This window comes from Podarcis filfolensis, assembly GCF_964270895.1.
Source record: "Podarcis filfolensis genome assembly, chromosome: 7".
Classification (NCBI taxonomy): domain Eukaryota; kingdom Metazoa; phylum Chordata; class Lepidosauria; order Squamata; family Lacertidae; genus Podarcis; species Podarcis filfolensis.
The window spans coordinates 51,108,790-51,132,167 of record NC_139603.1 but is presented as its reverse complement, the minus strand read 5'-3'; the positions used below and the strand labels follow the sequence as shown (position 1 = coordinate 51,132,167).

Sequence of the window (23,378 nt, the reverse complement as noted above, 5' to 3'; positions counted from 1 at the left end):
GTGTTTTAAAGGTAATGTACAGCATTTTGTACCCCTAAACTGTGAACCTGCTTTTAATGAGTGTGCAACCCCATTGGGAAACACTCACAATTCCCATTTCCTCCCATAATTTCAAAGTAGAGAAAATCAAGTTATGCCCAAGAGCCTCTCATGCTAACAGGCTTCTCCTAAAAGAGCTTATTTATGAAGGTACTTAATAAATTACACATGTAACAAATATATGTGGTCTATACTTTGGCACACACAAAGTTCTGCACAATATGAAAGAAGTTCAAAACAAGAGAAAATCTGAACAACATGAGGGCTAAATTACAGTTCAGAAGGGAGCAATTGGGGATGCAAAAAACCAGACACTAAAGGGATGCACAACCCTTTCCCCACTCTAAACTGCTCTGACCCTAGGCACCCTAAGCTTAGTTTTGAAGGAACTCCTGAATGCCCTCTCCTGAGATGGCTGTTCATGCCAAAAAGAAGGCTAAAGCTATGTCTGTGTAACATGTAGCTTGGCTCTTCCCCTTTATTAATTTAAACCAGAAGGTTTCTATTTTAAAAACTTGCACCTGCACGCTTGCAATGAGCACATGCAGCTCCACATTCATTCCAGTGAAGAGTTCAAATCTGTGCATGCCTGATCTACATGTACATGGATCTCAGGACTGGGGTCATATGACAATGGGCCCCTCCCTCACAGCTTTCTGCTCTTTTACTTAACTTTATACACCTCTTATCCTATCTCCTTCCTATCTCTATTAACAAACAAACAAAATACAGTAACAGATTTCAGCCAAGAACATATATCTCTGCAATTACACATTCTGAACAAACATAATGTGCTCAATAGGATATTTGGGAGGAAAAACACATTTAGATTTGCTCAATTTAGCCTTTACAGTGTGGATGAACAAGTATATATATACATGCAGAATTGAGAGAAGGGTTTGGCACATAATACAGTGGTACCTCAGTTTAAGAACAGCCCTGTTTACGAACGATTTGGTTTATGAACTCCACAAAATCGGAAGTAGTGTCGAGGGTTGCGAACTTTACCTCTGTCCAAGAATGGAATCCAAATGGTGGAAGGGCACTGGTGGCGGGAGGCCTCATTAGGGAAAGCGCACCTCGGTTTAAGAATGGTTTCAGTTTAAGAATGGACTTCCAGAACGGATTAAGTTCGTAAACCGAGGTACCACTGTACTTCCAACACTGCTTTAAGTAAAAATTAGCAGCAAAAAAGTATCTCCCTTTGTTCGCTGTTCTTGTCTATTACTTGCTTTGACAGTGTCCCCATAGTGCTTTATTGTCTACATTAAATACTTGCAGTGCATGCCAAATATTTATACTTGAAAATGTATTTTATTTGTTCCATTAGTACACACTCAGAAAAGCCAATATAAACCTTTCCCAATTTACATCTGCTGATTTAAGTTTATGTTTGCACCTACTTAGTTTTCCGTATTGCACACAACGTTTTGAGTTAATCTGGTATTTCAACATGCTACCTGTGCCAAATCAAAAGTTTGTTTAGCTTCTCACATTTCTTTCTAAATCACTTTTAAACAGTAGTAAGTACTTGCCAAGTTCTAAGTAGACTTGAAGTGACATTTTTGACACATGAAAGCATATGAAGTGAGTAAGATTTTGTAATTCAGCCTGTTCGCCTTCCCAATATTATGCTGTTAACACTGATGTTTAAATTCCCCTCTAAATGTTCTAGGGTCTTTTTAAGTTCAACAGTACAGGAGGAGCCAGTTGTACTTCACTTCCCATCTCCAAAATGGGGAAGGCAATAACAGCTTATGAAACAGCCTCCTAGTTCCCCCTTTCTATCATTCTATGTATATAATATTTCACATTACTTCCCTCATTTTTTCATTTTCTCTTCAGAATTCTACATTTTTTTATTTAAAAGACTTTTCTTTACAATCTGTCTCTTTTCTGAACCTCCCCCCCCCCAAAGAAAAAAAGGCAGTGTCTACTTTTTCCACTCACATTGATATACAAAATCAGATGAGCTTGGCCTTAGGACAAGAAAAGTTACACTGGTTGAAGATGTTACATTAGTGACAAAAGCATATACCGTATTTTTCGTCCCATAGGACGCACCTAGTTTTTTGGGGGGGAAATAAAGGAAATTTTTTTTTCCTTTAGTTCCCCCCCAAAAGCAGGTCAGGGAAACCGAACCAGGTCGAGGAACAGCGGGATGGCGGCGCTGCGCCTCCCTGCTGTCCCCCGAGCTTGTGGGGCTGGCCAATGTCTGCCCGGCGCGAGGGACACTCTGCTTCAGGGCGCCCCGCGCGCCGGGTGGCAGGCTGCTATCCGCAGCATGGGGAGCCCTGCGGGGAACTCCTGCAGGGCTCCCCACGCTGTGGATGTCTGTCCGGTGTGAGGGGCGCTCTGCTTCAGGGCGCCCTGTCCGCCGGGCGGCAGGCTGCTATCCGCAGCGTGGGGAGCCCTGTGGGGAACTCCCCACGCTGCGGACCTCCCGCAGGGCTGCCTAGGCTGCGGATGTGTTCCCGAAGCGCCGGGCGCTCTGCTTTCAGGGCGCCCGATGCTCCGGGAAGCAGGCTGCTATCCGCAGCCTAGACATCCCTGTGGGACTTCCCGCAGGGCTGCCTAGGCTGTGGATGTGTTTCCGAAGCGCCGGGCGCCCTGAAAGCAGAGCGCCCGACGCTCCGGGAAGCAGGCTGCTACCCGCAGCCTAGACATCCCTGCGGGACCTCCCGCAGGGCTGCCTAGGCTGCGGATGTCTTCCTGTAGCCTGGAGAGCGAGAGGGGTCGGTGCGCACCGACCCCTCTCGCTCTCCAAGCTTCAGCGAAAGCCTGCATTCGCCCCATAGGACGCACCCCGATTTCCCCTTCATTTTTGGAGGGGAAAAAGTGCATCCTATAGGGCGAAATACGGTACTCTTCACCACCCCCTTAACAACTGAAAATAAAAATTCATATATTTGAACTTTATTCTCTTCTTTGAGGTTCTTAGCATTAAGAAAATGTGATATGATCTAAAATGTGTTTTACATACATTTATTGTGACCAACATAACACAACAAAAGTTAAACCTGCATAGCATAAATGTGCTGTCATTTAAACCTTCTTTTAGAACTGTCATATTAACGTATTTTTAATCTTTTGTTGGAAGTTGCCCAGAGTGGCTGGGGGAAACCCAGCCAGATGGGCGGGTTATAAATAGTTAATAATAATAATAATAATAATAATTATTCCCCTGATAATTTAATAATTATTAGAGAAGCAATCCTATGCACAAGAAACGCATAAAGGAAGCTGGTGTAAGGTAAGCCAGAGTAAATTTACACAAGATCCAAACTGTGTTCCGCAGCAGGATTGCTGCTGTTGCCCTGCCTAAGCCTGGCAGAGAGAAAACAAGACTTTAAAATAAGAGTTCCACATCAGGTCGCTTTGTTAAGTGGCTGAGGTGAACAGGCTTGAGATAAAGCCTCTCAGCTAGTTAAGACCCCGCTGAGCTGAGCTGAGCTGAACAAGTTATACCACTGCATCTTTGGCTGAGCCAGGGTTGGGGTTTAATGCTGATGGAAATTCAATGGAACTTAAGATGCTCATTCCAGCAGATCTTGCCACAGGATTGCCACCCAAGCCATCAGTGTAGGGCATCCTAAAGTTTTACAGAAAAGAGACAGGTGTCTGCCCTTGTCTGAAAGAAAAGTCAGGGTGGCAGTGGACATATGTTATTGCTTTTAGAAGAAAGATAATACAGTATAATTATGTGTTAATATGTTTTGAATCGGATACCTTTGTAGGGTTAATTTTCATCCTGATTGTCTCTCTCTAGCAAAACTGAATAGGTGGGTTAGTCTACAGCAGGCACCCCCAAACTCGGCCCTCCAGCTGTTTTGGGACTACAACTCCCATCATCCCTGAACACTGGTCCTGTTAGCTAGGGATGATGGGAGCTGTAGTCCCAAAACAGCTGGAGGGCCAAGTTTGGGGGTGCCCGGGCTACAGTATAGCTGAGGAAGCTTTACAGCTCTGTGAGCCAGGTCCTTATTGGGATCTGCATCACAGGCTAAAGGTGATGTCTAAAATCCCTTTTGCTCTCATCAAAGTGAGATCAGGTTTCAAAGAGAAAGGGGAAGCCTTTAGGATTCCCTTTTGAATCCAATCTCACTGCAATCTTAAACAGGGAGGTGTGACTCCCAAAGGCTTTTGCGAGAGGGCTCTCTGGTATGCTCAAACTCAGCAAGAATACTCTCCCTTTGTATCAGCTAATGTGAAAGGGGAGCAATTCTGTTTAGTGCTGGGTTCCTGCTTTGTGCAGCGCCTCAAAGGCTCCTAACAATCAGCTGTTTGCTGGGTGCTTTGGGAGCTGCACAGAGCAACTTTGAGCAAGCCCCACCCTTTCAGTCAAGCCCTGCCCTTACTTGTATGACCTCATAGAATCATAGAATCGGAAGAGACCACAAGGGCCATCGAGTCCAACCCCCTGCCAAGCAGGAAACACCATCAGAGCACCATCTGACCTCAGGTACAGGGTAGGTGGTTGTGGCTTGCTCAGAATGGCCTCATGGGCCAAATGGTGAAGTTTGGTAGACCAAGGCTAGCCCAGGATCTGGAAGTTCCCCAATCCTGACCTAGGGATATAAAAATTCAGCTCAAGAGCTGAAGGTCTCTTGCCTTGCCTCAGGGAACAGTCCTGAAAACAAAGTGTAAATGAATTTTGACATAATTTAAAATAACCACCACCAAAATGGAATAATGTCTCTAAGGGAAACGTGATTATGCTGAAATAAATTGCAGAAGCAGACGCAGCCTCTGAAATACAGGTGTCAACTGACCACCTTTGTTATTTTTGAGATTGAGACTGGGAAATAAAAAATAAAATCTGTTAGCCAGGTGATGCAATATGATACTCATTAGTATGAAATCCTCTTCTTAAAAAGAGAGACTTCTGCGACATTTGTCTTCCCAGCAAATGATAAATGTTGCATTGAAAAGGCACAAATCTTTAGGGTGTTGCCACAGCAAAGTGTACATTCCTTTGGCCATGACATTAACTTTGATGCTGTCCTGCAATTTGTGACTGCGTAGTAAAGTCACACGCACAAGGTCTTGCTTTGGAGGCATTTGTTTGTGGAAGCCCATCAATGTATTTCCGCATGTTATATTAGTCATTGGCCAGAAAAACCCTTTTCCACAGATTTCAATAAACATTGCCATAGATTTGACACTTGCCCAAGCTCTTCATGAATATTGCAGCGGACAGTGTGGAAACTGATTCATACTTTAGAGAAAACATGTATCCATGTTACAGTTTGTTTGCTTTTTGTGTTTTTTGTGTTTGTTTTTTGAGATTGTAACACTATTACATTGGTCACATCTTTTAAAACACAGGAAAGCATTGAAACAACTTGTGGCGTAGTTCTTGAGTTTTCCTGCAGCCCTACTTGGAGATGAAAAGCCCTGAACATGGGACCTTCAGCATGCAAACAGTTGCTGTAACATTAAGCTACAGTTTCTCCTTTGCACATTAAGAAAAGTAGCAGCAGGCTGCTCTTTCAAACAAAGATCTCACGATACATATTACTTTGATTTTGCAGCATTCCATTTAAAATTGTGAAACATTTTTGCCCCCCTTTTTGGATACCACCTGTGGGGTTCCTTTGATAGTAGTATGCAAAGGGAAAATCAGATACACACCCATGTTTTCACTTACCTACTTGTTTGTGTGTGCAGTATTGTGGTGACATCTCATCACTTCAAAGCATAAAACCACAGAGGCAACAGTCAGAATGTGAAAGATTAAACTGCCATGCGTAGGCAGAGTTAACAAAAAAAAAAAAAAAAGACAAACAACAACTAACAAGACTGATAAATCACTGGCTTCTTATTTTTTTTCCACAGAGTGGCAAGCCCAAACAGAGTAAAATAATCAGTCACACAGGACTGACAATTACACTTTATACATGCAGGACATTTTGTTTCTTAGCATGTAATATTGCAACTTTCCAAGACACAAGTAGGTAAAAGAACTAAATTTTAAATACTATACAAACCACATTTCTGCATGAAATGTAACACTAGCAGACCTATTCAAACCTAGTTCTACCACAATCGCATCTAAAGTTGAGGAGGTTTTAAGAGTTTTAGAGGAAAGGGGACACACAGGTGGAGGGGGATGCTAATCTCTCACTGAGACCACAGCCTGCAGTCTCTCTGCAGTCAGCTCACCCAGGTGTTTCTCTCCTCAGCTGAGTTTTGCTAATGGAAATAAGCATAGTTGGCAGGAAACCATTTGGTGGGGAAGGCTATGCAGTGATAAGACAGTAGACAAGAGAAGCACTCATCTCCCATTTCCCGTGCAACCTTTTTCTTTTTGCTTAAAACTAGATTCAGTTCCCACTTTATACATGGCTGGGGCAGAATCAGTTTTAAACAAAGAGGCTTGTTGCCTAACACTGATATATATGGCTTTTGTCTTCTAAGGGCTGCATGTAAGCTACTAAACATTTTTAGCGTGAGTTGGGGGGGGGGGAGGGAATATCTTGGTTGAAGCCTGACTCACCACATATATTGCCCAATGCGGATCCTTTCTGTAACTGTCGAACTCATTGCTACTGGTAGCTACAGCTGGATGGCTATGTCTTTCCCAGCATGCCTCTAACATGACAGCTCCAAGAATATTTACTCAAAAGCAAACCCCACTAATACTATGAGTGGTGTTCAACTAAGTTTTACCCACAGTAGACCCCCTGAAATAAGCTTTGTCATGTTTATTAATTTTAATAGGTCTACTCTGAGCTAAATTAAGTTGAATACCACCCCATGTTTAAGATTTCAGCCTTAGTAATACTAGGTCACCGCAACAAAATACAAAGACAAAGTGATTTGCCCAAAATTACCAACACACATCTGCAAAGATCTGAAGCAGGTTGGGTATTATAACTGCAACTCTCAATTCATTGTCTGCAAACCTCAACACCAGGAAGCTACAATCTTCGAAGTCACACTACTTACTACAAACGAATCTTTAGGCCAGTGCCAACTACACTGTACCCTAAACTGACATGTCAATTTAGGACAAGCAGTGGAGAAAAACAATATATATATATATATATATATATATATATATATATATATATACACACACACACACACACATACATAGTAGAACTTTCATCAGATCACAACTCATCAGATTAGAATTTAGTTAGAGCCACCACCCCATCTCTTCAGAACAGCGGTAGAGCGATCTTTAAAATGTGGTTATAACATTAATGTTATGACTCATTATCAGGGAAGATCTCACTTCCAGAAGCTGAACACCTTATCACATTGGGGCATATTATCTCTATGTGAAAGTGGCCATCAATATCAATTCCTAGGCTCTTTGCACATTTTTTAAAAAATATTGTAGGTATGCATCTGCCAACTGTACGTTCTGACAAGACTCCAGCCTAAGAATCATTATTAAAAATGGAAATTCATAGAACATTTTTAGGTAAAATTTATAGGAAAAACTGACCAGCAATACCTCTTTAAGCAACGGCAAGTGCCATATAAGAACATATATTTACACTTTCTATTCCAACATACTTCATGAGCTAAGGAAGATAATAATAATACCTTTTAATACAAGTTAACACAGAATATAACAATTATTTATCATATATATACATACGTTTTCTAATCATAACATTTAACCTTAAACTATTCAAAATAAATTAGGTTGGCAGAAAGTGACTAGTCCCTCAGCTGTAACAGCATCCAGATCCTTCAAGATTTTACAAGTGAGTGTCAGCGCATTGAAACAACCACAAACAACAACCTAGTGCTTTCAAAGTCTTCCACATGCATTATCTTGCTATAATTTTTGCACTGTTCCCATAAGGGCCTGGTTCACACATAACACAAGCCTTGTTTAATGCTTACTATAGTTATATGTAAGGTATCTGACAAATAACCATTTAAATCTTGCTTTATTCTGCACCCCCACCCCATGGCCTGGCTTTCTCCTGTCAAAGGAGACACCAGAAATAGTCACACTTCACATGCCACTCTGGAGCTTTCGGCCAGTGCCAACTCCTTAACCGTACTTAAGGAGGACATCTAGATTCACACCTCATACTAAGTCATGGTTAATTTTAACTAAGGATTATAAACCAATTACAGTGGTACCTTGGGTTAAGTACTTAATTCGTTCCGGAGGTCCGTTCTTAACCTGAAACTGTTCTTAACCTGAAGCACCACTTTAGCTAATGGGGCCTTCTGCTGCCGCCACACTGCCATAGCACGATTTCTGTTCTCACCCTGAAGCAAAGTTCTTAACCTGAAGCACTATTTCTGGGTTAGTGGACTCTGTAACCTGAAGTGTATGTAACCTGAAGTGTATGTAACCTGAGGTACCACTGTACAAATCTTGGTCAGTGAGTGACCTTAATAAACCATAGTTAAGCTGCTGGCCTGGGTTCACCCATAACACTAAGCATAAGGTGTTAACCAGGTAGAAGTATACCAATATTATGAACCCCAAACCATAGAGGTGGCTGCTTGGCAGGGGGAAAGGCTTGCCTGGGGCCATCTAATAATTTCATGGCAGAGGCAAGATTCAAATCAAGAACTTCACAATTCATAGTCCAGTATTTTATCTACTATAATCTGCCAGATCTCTCAGCACAAGTGGAGTCCCTTAAAAACTGCTGCGATATGCTCCCTGTAATTGGCAACTACCACAAGATGGAAGTGCTCTTCCCCAAACCCATGCATACAGCCGTATACCAACATATTATAATAATCTAGCTTTCACAACTATGAAGGTATGAATAAACTTTCTATTTGAATAGACTCAGGGAAAGTCCCAGGAAGGTGATGAGCCAACAGTATCATCCTTGGTGCCTCCCTGCCAAGAATTAGTGGAGCCTGAGGAACATTGTTCCATGGTGTATATGAATTCTGTGGTCAACAAACATACGTGAAATGTTTTTTTAAAAATTGTATACAGAGTCATCACCATGATTTCAGAAAGGTATACTGTTTACTTCCAGTGCATATTTAAAGTAATCTGTACAGTGTCAAGGTTTTTGTCCTCCTGTCATCATTCTATTAATCTTTCACTTCTGACAACATTGACCACGTTCATCTCCATGCTCTTTCAATTTTGCGCACTGATTCTAGTCATATTGTATTTCCACAGTTCACTCAAGGTTTCTTTGTTAAGAGTTCTCTCTTTTCTCATTTCCACTATCCATTGGTGGTCTCAAGTCTATTTTGGCTTTGTTGTTTTACTTTTGGATCTCCATATGATTTCTATGTTATCTTCCATTCTTTCTTTGCCTGTATCATATTTACCTTACCAAGATTTCTGGTATTTGCTCCACTATTATTTCCAGTACAATCTAATTTACTAAAACAAGTCAGCTAAAATTGAAATTCAAAATTGAACTTCTGCCTCTACTCTGCCATCCCTTACCTCTTCCTTTGATACTAAGTTCTGCTGTCTCATCTAACTTCTCTCTCTTAAATTTGAAACCTCCAGGCAACTTCTGCTTGAGCTTTTTCTTTTACCTCCTCAATGTTCACTCAATTCATCTTTAACACTTGCCCTTCTCTCTTTGGCTACAGATCCAAATCCTTGTCCAGTCTCTCATTATTTCTCACACGGACGATTTAAACACTTTGCTCAGCCTTCTTGCCTCTTCTGTTATACCTATTTCCTTCTGATGAAAGCAGTGTGGCAGGGAACTGAGACCAGGATTAAATTTTACCAATCCTTTCTTTGCAGGGGGTGGGGGGAGCAAATCAGAATTCCATAAATTCAAAATAAAAAAGCTAGCTCTGCACTAGCAATAGATTTGCAGGAATAACAAAATAGTAATATAATTAAAAGGTAAATTAATATAATTTAAAGTTTTGAAAAACAAATGTTCAAGAGAACCTAAATTACATTTTTTTCAACTAAGAAAAGGGGAAATCAGTCAGTTTGTCTGAAGGTAAAGTAACATTCTCATTAAGTTAGTGCCAATCTGGAATAAGACTCACTTGGGTGCTCTTAAGCATCTCAAGGTATCTGTTAATAAAGGTCTATACAGTAAATATATATATATATATCACAATTATTTTTCAGAAAAAATGAAGAAACATTATATTGCACATCATTAACCAGAGATTTGAACAACAGCTACCCTGGCGAAATTATCCATACAGTTTACATGTGCACACTCAGTCAGATGAGAATACATAATCCAGGGGGGGGGGCTGGTCCCACAGTTGCTTTGATTCCTATCGCCTGCTTCAACCTTTTCTCCTCTATAAGAGATGGAATTTGCAGTGTTTAAGTGGCAAATAACATTTTTATCTTGCGGCAACATTCATATTATTCCAAAGAGTAGAGTGGAGTAGAGACAACAAAGTAAAGAAAAATAAAAGTGATACAGAAAGTATGAAGTAGAGAAGCTGCAGCCCTCTTAGAGTTAAATAAGTTTTAGTCTCCAACTCTGATCAGAAACTTATTTTATGAAGCAAAGCAGGTTTCACAAGTTATACTGTTGGAAGCAGACGTACAGGAAAATGAAACAGGGAGGGGCTGATTGGCACCATCCTGGCAGCTGCCTGCTCTGCTCTCCCAGCCAACACGTGTGTGTGTGTGTGTGTGTGTGTGTGTGTGTGTTGCCTGTATCAGTTTGTCCTGTTAGATACCTGACTGCAAGTAACAGCATGCTTGTGCTGATTGCAGTGATGGTACTGCTTGCTTGATTGCTGGCTAAATGAATATAGATAGGATTTAGTCTAGAGCTTGCCTTAGAAACACAGCCAGATGGGTGGGGTATAAATAATAACAGTAGTAGTAGTAGTAGTAGTAGTAGTAGTAGTAGTAGGGCAGGTGCACTACCAACCTGATCAATTAGGATACAGGCTTGCAGGCCAGGAGACAGGTCTGTGCCCTTTACCCAGAGGTGAGAGTTTTGGGGGTGGGGAACTTGGTGGGTCCCACCTGAGTGAGAGACAGACGGAAGAGAGCTATACTATTTTTCACCCAACAGTGTGGGATGTGCCCACCACTTAGCCTAAGTTTATGTGACCCTAATTTCTCACTGGTCTAGTGTGAAACTTGATGATGATCCTAGGATGTGTCTGGTTGGGCAGGTAGCAGGGAGTTGCAAAGATGTTGCCCCAGTTTCAGTGGTGGTGGGCAAAAGGAGGTATAGTTGGATTAAAGTGGCTGACCACCAACTGGGACACAGACCTAGATGATTGGTACCCGCCCCCCATTTCAGCCCTCCTACTCCTCCAGAAGTTACTGATACTGCTGAGCTCTCCAGTTTGGTGGTACTGTTACTGAATGGCAGAACGGACCATAATAACACCATGCCCTTTCGTGACTTGATTGTGGATGATGGAGCTGACCTGGGATATATTACCGAGACTTGGATGGCTGGCCTTGATATAACTCAGCTGTACAGCACTAGACCAAGGGCTGGTGTGGGGGGTGGGTGGGGGTGTTGCTATTGCCCATAGAAATAAATCTCCTTTACTGGAAAACCTCTTGCTCTTGGGATGGGCTGTCCTGCACACACCCAGCCAAGGAAGGCAACTGGTCCATAATCAGTTATTTATTGAAAATAAATAAATAATTTACACACTTACAGCAGCTCCTTACAAACACACACTTCTAGTGTCTACGTAGCTGGCATTAACTTTTCCATGCTTGTGCCCCATGGACTAGTTGAAGCAACAGTGGGACCACATCCTCCTGGGCTTATGTACCCTTGTTTGACGGGAGTACGCAAACGCAACCTGAGACTTCTGCTGCACAGAAGTCACAGAACCCCCTCCTGGTTCTAAGAGACAGTGGGGCAGAGGATGGTGGGGATTAGACCAAACCACCCCTCACACTAATAACTTCTCCCTCTGCTTCTGACACATCCTGAGCCTCCACCTCCAACTATTCAGACCCTTTCTCTTCCTCTTGCCCTGGCTCCTGCCTCATGGGTAGTACCAAACCTTATATATCGCTTGTTCCCCTCTCCTGCCCCCCCCCGTATTTCTGTCACACATTCTTCAGAACCCTGCCAGTTCCTGACATGGACTTAGTGGGACTGCACTAGTGATGGACCAGTGAAACAGACTGGGAACAGTGATGGTCTATTGACCAGCCTTTTACACAGTGGTATCCCTGGCCAAGGTGGTCTCTGACATGGTGGTGGAGGATTGTCAGCCTGGGTATTTCAGCATCCATGCAGAGACTGCCACTAGAACAAAAAATCTGAATCCCTCTAAAATTAACAAGTGGAAATAGGGTGGCTGCATAATTAAGAATTTCCAGTAGTACTGTTTAAAAGGGAAACTTTCAGTCTCCAACATAGCAATACATGGCACAGCACCAGTCTTACAGACGTTTTATACAAAAAACCTTATACTTGGAAACAGATTTCCAAGCACAACACACATACATATTGAATCAGTTAAAGGACCAAACTACATATTACATGGAGTTCTAAATAACATTCCTGTCACATCTCTTTAACCCCCCCCCCCAAGAGAATAATGAAAAGCAGCTGCAAGGCAGCAGAAAAAGGAGCTGGGAGCTCTGAAAGGAAAAAGGACAGCTGTACAAAGATGGCACTTAAGCATTACTCAGCACCTATTTTTCCTCTAAGTATTTTTATTTATTTAAACCATTTATAAACTGCTTAAAACTTTTAAAATGTTGAGGGTGAGAAGAAACTGAGAGCGAAACCAAAGTCACAAGAGATTCTGAGAGATATAAAGTTATATCAAGTGCAATATATGAAGATGATGAATCAGGAAATTGAATGGAAAATCAAACAAATGGGACAAAGGACATTTGAATCGGCTAATAAATGTGGAAAATTGTTAGCCTGGCAAATGAAAAAAAGACAAAAGCTCAATACTATTACCAATTTGGAAGTGGAAGGAAAAAACATTCAGAATCCAGTGGAAATTAGAAAATGCTTCCAGAAGTACTTTAAACAGTTATATACACAAGGGCCACAGAAAGAGTTTGATATAGACCAATTTCTAAAAACAAATGGACTACAAAAAATCTCTCAAGAAAATAAGTTAATGCTGAACTATAAAATAACAGATCAGGAGGTGGAAGGTGCCATCCAGAATATGCAGTTGGGCAAATCTCCAGGGCCAGATGGCTTAACCTCAAAATATTATAGATCCTTGAAGGATTGGATAATGCAACCACTAAAGGAGGTCTGTAACGAAATTTTGGAGGGGAAAAAAGCGCCAGAGTCGTGGAAGGAAGCTTATATTACGCTTATACCGAAAACTGAGTCTGAAAAGACACAACTTAAGAACTACCGCCCCATATCCCTGCTTAATGTGGATTACAAAATATTTGCTGATATTTTGGCTAAAAGATTAAAAAAAGTATTAGTGGAAGAGATACATAAAGACCAAGCTGGCTTTCTCCCAGGTAGGCACTTGTCTGATAACACGAGGAATATAATTAACATTTTGGAGAAGTTGCAAGTGAACATCAATACTAAAGCAGTTTTAATCTTTGTAGATGCGGAGAAAGCCTTTGATAATATTTCTTGGAGTTTTATGAAGAAAAATCTTCAGGGGATGGGGGTTGGTCAAGGGTTTGAAAATGGTATAAGTGCAATTTACTCAGAACAAAAGGCTAAACTAATAGTTAACAATGTGGTGACAGAGGAATTCAAGATAGAGAAAGGTACACGACAAGGCTGCCCAATTTCCCCATTGCTTTTTATTTTGGTCCTGGAGGTTCTGCTAAATATGATTAGAAGGGACCGTCTGATTAAAGGTATACAGGTCGGAGCCAAACAATACAAACTGAAAGCTTTTGCAGATGACTTAGCTTTGACGTTACAGGAGCCAGAATCTAGTACTAAAAGAGTATTAGAATTGATTCAAGAATTTGGTCATGTGGCAGGATTTAAGTTGAACAAGTTAAAAACTAAAGTTCTTGAAAAAAACTTAACACCATTTGAGAAAGAGAGGTTTCAGAAGGAGACAGGCTTAACATTGGTTAAGAAAGTAAAATACCTGGGGGTTAATATGACTGCTAAGAACTTAAACTTATTTAAAGATAACTATGAGAAATGTTGGTCAGAAGTGAAAAGGGACTTAGAAATATGGTCGAATTTGAAGCTTTCCTTGTTGGGTCGAATTGCTGTTATAAAGATGAATGTATTGCCAAGAATGTTATTTTTGTTTCAATCATTGCAAATTTTGGACAAAATGGATTGTTTTCTCTTGTTCTCTTTTTATTTTGTAAATTTCTGCTTTTTGTAAAATTCTAATAAATATCTTATAAAAAAAAACTTTTAAAATGTTGAATAGGTATAGACATAAAACAGTATACTGTATAATTAAACAAAAAATACAACATAAAACCAGTTAAACAGTAGTATAAAAGCATTCAAAATCAATATAAACAAGGATTTAGCTAAAACATACAGATAAAAACAGGGGCTGATCTTATGAATGAGGGAAAATCTGGACAAAAAGGTATGTCCTTACAAGATGGCAGAGGGAAAGGTATGCCATAGTAGAGTGGCAATAGAGGAAAATGCCCATTTCCAGGTCACTTATGTCATTCTGTAGGATGTGATGCCCCATGTACAATTTCCTCAGATGATCTAAATGATCTTACACAAGGTCAGAATGGTCCTGAGTTTTTCAAGGATTTATATGTTTAACAACAAGACTTTGAACATGGGCTGTTACCGGGCTGGCAGCTAGTGAGGTGCCCTCAGCACATCAACTTAAAAACCTGCATCTCTAAAGCTGCTCTTTCCCCCCATGGGATAAAAGATACTGCTATAACCCAACCCACTGTATAGCCCAACAGTTCTCTGCAAATTAACTGCACTGTTGGAGCATTCCAAGTGGTTCATTCAGTGAAGGGACAAATCTTGGCAGGTCCTTTACAAAAAGGGGAACTGTGCCAGGCCTTATACATGGAGGGGTACATATCACTATTGACAAAGAGTACACTCAAGTGAGAAGGAAGGGAAGTCTTAAACTAACATACAGTCCAAGGGCATTTCAGAGTCCTTGGTCACTCAGGCCCTACAATCTTATACACCCCACCATACTAAAATAATACACCATCATCTACAACAAGGGTGGAAACTTTCATACTCAAGTGCCAATGCAGTCATCCAGGCCTCTCTATTGATTGACTGGCTGTGTCTGGCCACATCCACCTCAAATAATTCTCTATGAGGTTAATGTGGCCTCAGGATGAAAAAGATTCCCCGCTCTGGTCTACACTTACATATGGCAGGAAGCTAACCTAACAACTAAAAGTGGCGAAAAGCTAGAGTTCTTTTGTTTAAGTGAGACATACTTTTCTTATGGATATACTTTTGTCATGAATAAAGCAAACCACATTCCAAGTATTTTAGGGACTTTAAAGAAAGTTATAATTCCTTAAATATATGTGTTGTTTGAAATATCTTCCATATTTAATACACACTTTGCTTCTTAGGAGAAAAATGTGAGAAAGAAATGCAAACAATTTGTGTCTGCATTATGTCTGATCTTCATAGGGGAATGGAGAATTTTAGAAGTGGAAGTTGTTATCCTGTTTTCCTCATACTGCCGTTAATCATCCTGTACTGCCCTCCCCCAAAAAGGGGGGCAAGAAAAGGTTGAATATCATACTCAATGAAGTTCTTTAACAAAGGCTGCAATTGCAAACACATATGCTCTGGAATAAGTTCCACTGAACTGAGTGGGACTACGTGTTTAGCGTTGTCTTGAAAAGTTAGTGGAACAAAAAAGGATTATAGCTTCTAATCTAACTCTAAATCTCTATAAACCTTTTACTAACTGTAAATTTTTCAGCTGTTCTTAAAGGAGAATTTATGTGGAGAAAAACAAAGTTTGGTCAGTCTCAAAAAATCTCTTAAAAAACAAAGACCTCTTAAAAACAGACACAGAAAGTTTAGAAAATATGTTACTTTGATTTGAAACACTTTTTAGTTCCCAGTATGATGGATCAACGTGCTTTTCTATACCATCAATTTTGCCCTTCTTTTTTAAAGAGACGCAATTCATTCATTACAACTTTTCTATAACATCCTGAGCACTACTTACTACCTGTCTATGTATCTAAAAGTAGCCTTATTCGCGTGTAGGAAAAAAACTCCAAAATTCACAGATGAACAATAAAGGTATTCGGACCAATACAGATCATCACAAAAGCATGACAAGTTTTTGAGTTCTCCAGAAGGGTACTGAGGAAAATAAATGTTTTTACTATAAACTCATTCTAGCCATATGAATATAGATGAAAAGGACAAGAGGGACATGATGACAACAATTAAAGATGTTTGTAGAATAAACCAAAAATATTACAGAACATTTTATTTGTAAAAGTTCCAGAAACTACTATAGAGAAATGAAATGGAACAAGGAGTTCTCACATATTAAGTACTATGTTTAGAGAAGTTAGAAAAATTGAAAGTTTAAAATACAGAAGCAGTTAATACTTCTTAAGCATTAAGACAGACAACTCTGAGGCACCCAAAAATAACAATCTTGATTACAGAGGAATGTGAAACATTTTGAAAAAAATAAATGTAAATATTTTCAAGGAGATAAAAAAAGATACTATGTGCGCATCCTTGTAATACAGAAAGAAAATCAAAACATTTGGCAGGTGATCTCCTAAGCCTTTAGGATTAACTTACATCAGTATCAATCAACAGTGGTTTTTGGGAATCACTTTGGAGCAGCACATCAGAGCCTGAAGAACAATAGTATTGTCAAGGGAGCCCACAGAAGATGGCTAGTAGTTTCGAATGCTTTCAAGAATGCCTAAGTTAGATTGTCTCACTATACTTGGACATCAGATGGGAATGGTCAGTTATTTCCCAAGCTGGAATCCCAGAACTGCCTACCAAATACTCAAAAATGAAAGATACTGTATAGTAGTCACAGGAGATTTCAACTACCCTGGTATCTGTTGGAACTCAAACGCCGCCAATAATGTAAGGTCCAACGAATTCCTCAATTGTCTTGCTGACAACTTCATTTCCCAGAAGGCGGAAGAAACAACAAATGGATCATCTCTCTTGGACCTGGTCCTCACCAACAGGGAAGAACTGACTGATGAAATGAAAGTACAGTGGTACCTCAGGTTACATACGCTTCAGGTTACACACGCTTCAGGTTACAGACTCCGCTAACCCAGAAATAGTGCTTCAGGTTAAGAACTTTGCTTCAGGATGAGAACAGAAATCGTGCTCCGGCAGCGTGGCGGCAGCAGGAGACCCCATTAGCTAAAGTGGTGCTTCAGGTTAAGGACAGTTTCAGATTAAGAACGGACCTCTGGAACGAATTAAGTACTTAACCCGAATAGGGAACTTGGGAGGAAGTTGTCAGGGAAGAGATCATGTCTTGGGTTTCATTATACACAGGCAAGGGAAACCTGAGTATAGTCGGATATGCACTATGGTCTTTAACAAGTCTGATTTCCGAAAGCTTAAGGAACTACTGTGTGAAGTCCTATGGTCAGAAATACTCAAAGGGAAGGAAGTCCAAGGTGGATGGGAGTTTCTTAAAGATGAAATATTGAAGGTACAAGAATATATGATTCCAACAATAAAGAAAAGTGGGAGGCATCTAAAGAAACCAATGTGGCTGCATAAGGAGCTTACAGATGAGCTGAGATATATAAGAAATTGAAGAAAAGTGAAATCACAAAGGAAGAGTATAAACGAGTAGCCAACAATTGAAGGGAAAAGGTCAGGCAGGCCAAAGCTCAGAACGAACTCAGGCTTGCAAGAAAGGTTAAAAGCAATTTTTAAAAAATTATTTGGCTATGTCCGAAGCAAGAGGAAGAACAAGCAAATAGTAGGTCCCTTGTGTCACGAAGAGTTAGAAATGCTACTGGGTGACAGAGAGAAGGCAGAACTGCTCGACACCTACTTTGCCTCTGTCTTCACCCAAAAGGAAAGCAATGCCCAACCTAGTGATAACAGAACAAACAATGCAAGGTTGAAGCTGCAGTTCAAGATAGGAAGAGGTGGTAAGGGAACACCTAGTTACTTTATATGAACTCAAATATCCAGGGCCTGATGAGCTGCACTCAAGGGTACTAAAGGTACTACCCCAAGGAGGTGTAATCTCAGAGCCTTTGTCTATAATCTTTGAAAATGTATAGAGAACAGGTGAGGTCCCAGCAGATTGCTGTCCCAATCTTCAAAAAGGGGGAAAAAGAAGACCCAGGTAACTACTGACTGGTGAGCTTGACATTGAAACCAGGAAAGATTATAGAATAGATAACTAAACAGTAATTCTGTGAGCATTTAACAAACGATGCTGTGATTACTAAGATGCAACAAGGGTTTCTCAAAAGGAAGTCATGCCTGATGAATCGTATTTCTTTTTTTGATAACTTATGTGTGTGCCCCCACCCAGCACTGATTTAATCCATGTCCACTGGCTTGCAGCCCCTAATTACCTACCAACACATGCGGACCTTAAAGTCAAAAAAGTTGAAGTAGCAATCAAAAGAGAATTCCCATGACAGAAAGGTCAAAACAAGATCCAACAGCTACGAGACAGACTAAAATAATATATTTCCATGAGGTGAAAATGAAATGTTGATTTCTCATAAGTAGAGTAGAAATATTAATATTTGACAAATGATCAAATTTATTCTTCATTTACATAGAATAGCTCTCTTTAATACAGCATATCTAGTAGAGGCATTGATTATGTTTCAAAGATAATCATAAGGTTACCACATTAATAGTGAGATAATTTATATTAACGTAGAAGTTTTTTTTTAGAAACCTAGTGTTAACAATTAAAAAAACCTATTACAAATTTGGTTTCAATTTTTTTAAAAAAACCATGCATGCGTGCATGCATGTGTGTCTCTGAATCCACTCTGCAATTTACCACAAAGATTAACTGAAGTATGAATGTGCTTTGAACTCACAAGTTACTGTAAGCATTATGTAATGTTTTCCGTAAATAAACTAAAAAAAAAAAATCATTCTGAGCCTCCACCTTCAACCCCAAAAAGCAAAAATAAAATTTAAAAAAATGACAATAGAAAACTTTCTGTTATCAGGCACTTCTGGGCATTGATTAATCTACAGAAACCTTTTGGATATATTTGGATTATGTACCAGAACATTACAACTTGATCTACTTCTCATTATTTAGGACACAAGACAAAGTCATTTCCTTCTACAGTTCCTCAATTTTACAAGTGATGAAATTCCAGCACTGTACTGAACGTAAGAGCAGTCCTGTCAGATTAGAAAGTAGATCCATCATATCCACTACATTGTTTTGAGTAATGGGCAAGCAAATACATCAGGGATGTCCACAATCAGGGTATGAAGGCATTTATCTTCCACTGTATATGTTCTTTATGTCTTTTGTGTTGCAATGATTCCAACAATTAGACAAAAAGGCAGACTGTAAAGTTAATGTCAAAAACTTTGAATTCATATAGGAAGTTGTTTCTCCAAGGGAAATTGCAAATTCACCCCAAAGGGGAAGTTGCGGAACAGAATTAAATGTTCTAAACAATTCAGACGTCAAAGTATCGAGGTCACACCCAGAAAGAAAATCATTAATTGAAGAGTCTAGAGCTCATCAATATGCATAGAACACTTAAAAAACACTTGCTCTTTAAAATATACTTACTCATGATACTGTATAAGACACTAGCAATAGCCCTTTTGAGTATGATCCTATTTGTATAAGTTTAACACCATTCTCAAGCAAGTCAGCAATGCAACCTTACCTGTCCCACCCCTTTCTTCCTCACCCGCTCAAGTGGCCCTGCTTCCTCTCCTCTTCCTAGCCTTGGAATAAAACCTCTAGCCAACTTTATAAAATAAAAAAACCCAATAACTGGCTGAGAAACTGTAGTTGTTTTGTAATCCAAGATTGCTCGTATATTATTAATTATTCCACAAAAGATGAGAGGTGTGGAGAGAAATAGCACAACAATTTATTCATTCTTCAAATTCCTCATTTCTCACTGCCATCTTTTACATAACATTTCTCTCCAACTGTAGAATTCAGTCTTTGGAACAGTTAGGACATTAATCCAAAACTGGCTTGCAAAGAGAAGTAGCAAAAGAGAAATGACAACTCAAAATTCTTCAGTACATTGTGTTATTTTTTTAAGCACAAACCTGGACACAATATTAACTCAGAAGTACTAAATAGTTACAATTACAGTGGTACCTCAGGTTAAGTACGGTACTTAATTCGTTCCGGAGGTCTGTTCTTAACCTGAAACTGTTCTTAACCTGAAGCACCACTTTAGCTAATGGGGCCTCCTGCTGTTGCCGCCGCACCGCCAGAGCACAATTTCTGTTCTTATCCTGAAGCAAAGTACTTAACCTGAGGTACTATTTCTGGGTTAGCGGAGTCTGTAACCTGAAGTGTATGTAACCTGAGGTACCACTGTATACCCCAAACTGGCACAAGAGCAGTATACTGCTTCTGATGATATAAAGCAATGAGACAGTAGATAAGCAACCCAGAGGGAATAAGGATGAGTAGAAACAGAGGGTTTGGCTCTGTCCTTTTTCTTCCTCCGAGAGAAATTAACAAAAGATTATGGAAGACACACAAATATTAAAAGTGCAGAAAGGACGGTCTCTTAGACCTGGTTCTCATGATACTGTAAGCCAAGCTATGGCTTAGCAAGACCACACAAATGTGTGGGCTTCCAGAAAGGAGCTTGCAGTCACTTTGCTTCTTCTTTTTACTGCTGGGCTGAACTAACTCATGGTTAAGTTTGGCTTGCTGTGTTCTGCGAACCAGCCCATTGTCTGCATAGGTCATTTCCTCATCCATACTGAGAATATCTTTTTTAATGGGCCTAAGGATAGAGCTGCTCATATAAATCAATGGAGAAATCCAATATAACTATGTAGCTGGGAATAGGCACCAGTGTCCCCCTGCCACCCCAAAAAAGTCAACAGCAAGGAGGAGAGTTTCTGTTCTAACATTATTCTTATTAGTGTAAGAGTTTTTAAAATTGACCCTGCTAATGTAATATCCAAAGAAAGTGCAGTTCAATGTCCCCATAATGAAGGTTATTAGGGGCTATGGCTGCGAGAGTAGCTTATGACAGTCCTACCATTTAATTTCCAAGTAATTTAGCTCAAACTGAATATTACCCAGAGTGGTCTGTAGCATTTCCAGAGTTGTTGTTATGGAACTGAAAAAGTAGCTTATAACAACCCTACAATGTAATTTGCTTTTATGCCCATATTGCAGGGTGTGGGGCAGCAGCTAGAGAGAGCAACATACAGCAGCCCTACACTGGATTCCACGGTTTATATCACAGATCAGATGTAGGGCTGTGGCTGGTTTTGATTCCAGTTGAAAATTGTTCCTTACTCTCAGGATGTACCAAAAGTCTATCTACTTAATGCCTCCCTCAGACATCCTTTTAGACCACATCAAACACACACACACACACACACACACACACACACACACACACACACATTGTGGCCCATAGATGAGAGACAACAGTCCATAAAAAAAGATTTAATTTAATTAATTTAATTTAAAAAATTGGATTCACAGAATCACAGAGCTGGAAGGGACCCTGAGGATCATCTAGTCCAACCCCCTGCAATGCAGGAACATGCAGCTATCCCATATGGGGATTAAACCTGCAACCTAGGCATTATCAGAACCATGCTCTAACCAGCTGAGCTATTCAGGTTGACCAGAAGAGACATTTTGTAATCCACATGAATTTTAAGAGAAAGACATCATGGATTTTCCACCTCAAATATGTGGTCATTTGACAACAATTAAGAAAGCTGTCATAGATTTACGTATTTTTAAACGAACATCTATAGTTCAAAGAGCCTACTGACCTCAGTTGTGATCTCTATAGGTCAGGAATCTCTCTTTAAATCTGACAGACTGCTCAAAGATACTGAAAACAGTGTTGGAACCAAGTTCTTTTGTTTCTTCCTGCACTGTTGTGCACTGTTCTTGTAAGCAGTGTGTATGGCATAAGGGGATTCAAACCCCTGCCTTGCATGCAGTGGAGATGGGTGTGTGCGCCATGGCATCATTATGTGTGCTGTCTGCAATGGGAAACTGCTCTGGAGGCATGCTCCATCACTGCAAGTACATGGGTCCTTTCCACATTCACGTCCTGCTCATTCCTAGAACTTGTGAGTCCCCACAAAAGATGAGCAGGGGGAGAAGGATCCCCCGTCTTCACAGATCTCCACACTTCCAGTGCGGACATCCAGACATCCATGCCTCCAGACATCCATGCCCCAAGACCAGAAGTCTACACAGGAGTTGCAAGGTTCCTGACCAACTCTTAGACGCCCCTCCCACCTTACAACCCCAAGGTCTGAGGAGACAGGGGCATCAGGGCTACCTGCAAAATACCCATCAATCTAAATGTGAGGCTGCTTGGGAAGATAATGAAGTATGTGTAAACAGTTGATTGGATCAGGCTAGCTGAGAACCTGGAAGGGATGAAACTTCCAACTCCTATACTGTGTAAGTTCTCTGCCTGACTGGAACTGAACTGAGAAAATGGACAGTGTAGTCAAAATGGGAGTAACACCATGTCCTCTATACAGTAATGTCACTTCTGTAACATCACCATTACAGCTCATGAATTATGGGCACCAGCAATAGTGCCACAAGCATGGGATCAGTGCTGCTGCTGCTGATCCATCTTGTGGAGCATATTGTACAGTGGTACCTTGGGTTACATACGCTTCAGGTTACAGACTCCGCTAACCCAGAAATAGTACCTCGGGTTAAGAACTTTGCTTCAGGATGAGAACAGAAATCGTGCTCTGGTGGTGCGGCGGCAGCAGGAGGCCCCATTAGCTAAAGTGGTGCTTCAGGTTAAGAACAGTTCAGGTTAAGAACAGACCTCCAGAACGAATTAAGTACTTAACCCAAGGTACCACTGTATTTCCTGTTCTGGGCTGGACATATATAGTGCATACTGGATATTGCACTGACATAACGGCAACATCTCTCCCCAACCCCCGACATAACTTGAGCATAGGACTGCTTTGTTGGTTACCCCACCTAAAACAGAGGTACATCATCACCTTCATCAATTTTATCATCAATTTAAGTGTCAAAATAAGACATCCATCTCTTGTTTTATTTCCACTGTAGCAGGGAAGATCTCAGATAACTAACGGGTGTATCTGTAGCAGATCTCAGATTGGGATGTATGCTGTTATAGAATTGCATCACTTGAGTTCTGGGGGGGGGAAAAATATTTTAACTATTTCCAATTGTTTGTGGATTTGATTAAACTCTTATTTTAAAAGGCACAATTTGTATGCACGTATATTGTGTTTTTTCTCTATGCTATGATTGTTTAGATATATTGTATTTTATATTTGCCT

General features: G+C 40.3%; 1 protein-coding gene across 7 annotated transcripts in view; it reads right to left on the bottom strand.

The window, feature by feature from the left end:
- The window catches only part of SPIDR (scaffold protein involved in DNA repair), a 161,904-nt gene that overhangs the window by 102,829 nt on the left and 35,697 nt on the right, over positions 1-23,378 (bottom strand). The gene's annotated exons all lie outside the window — the stretch shown is intronic.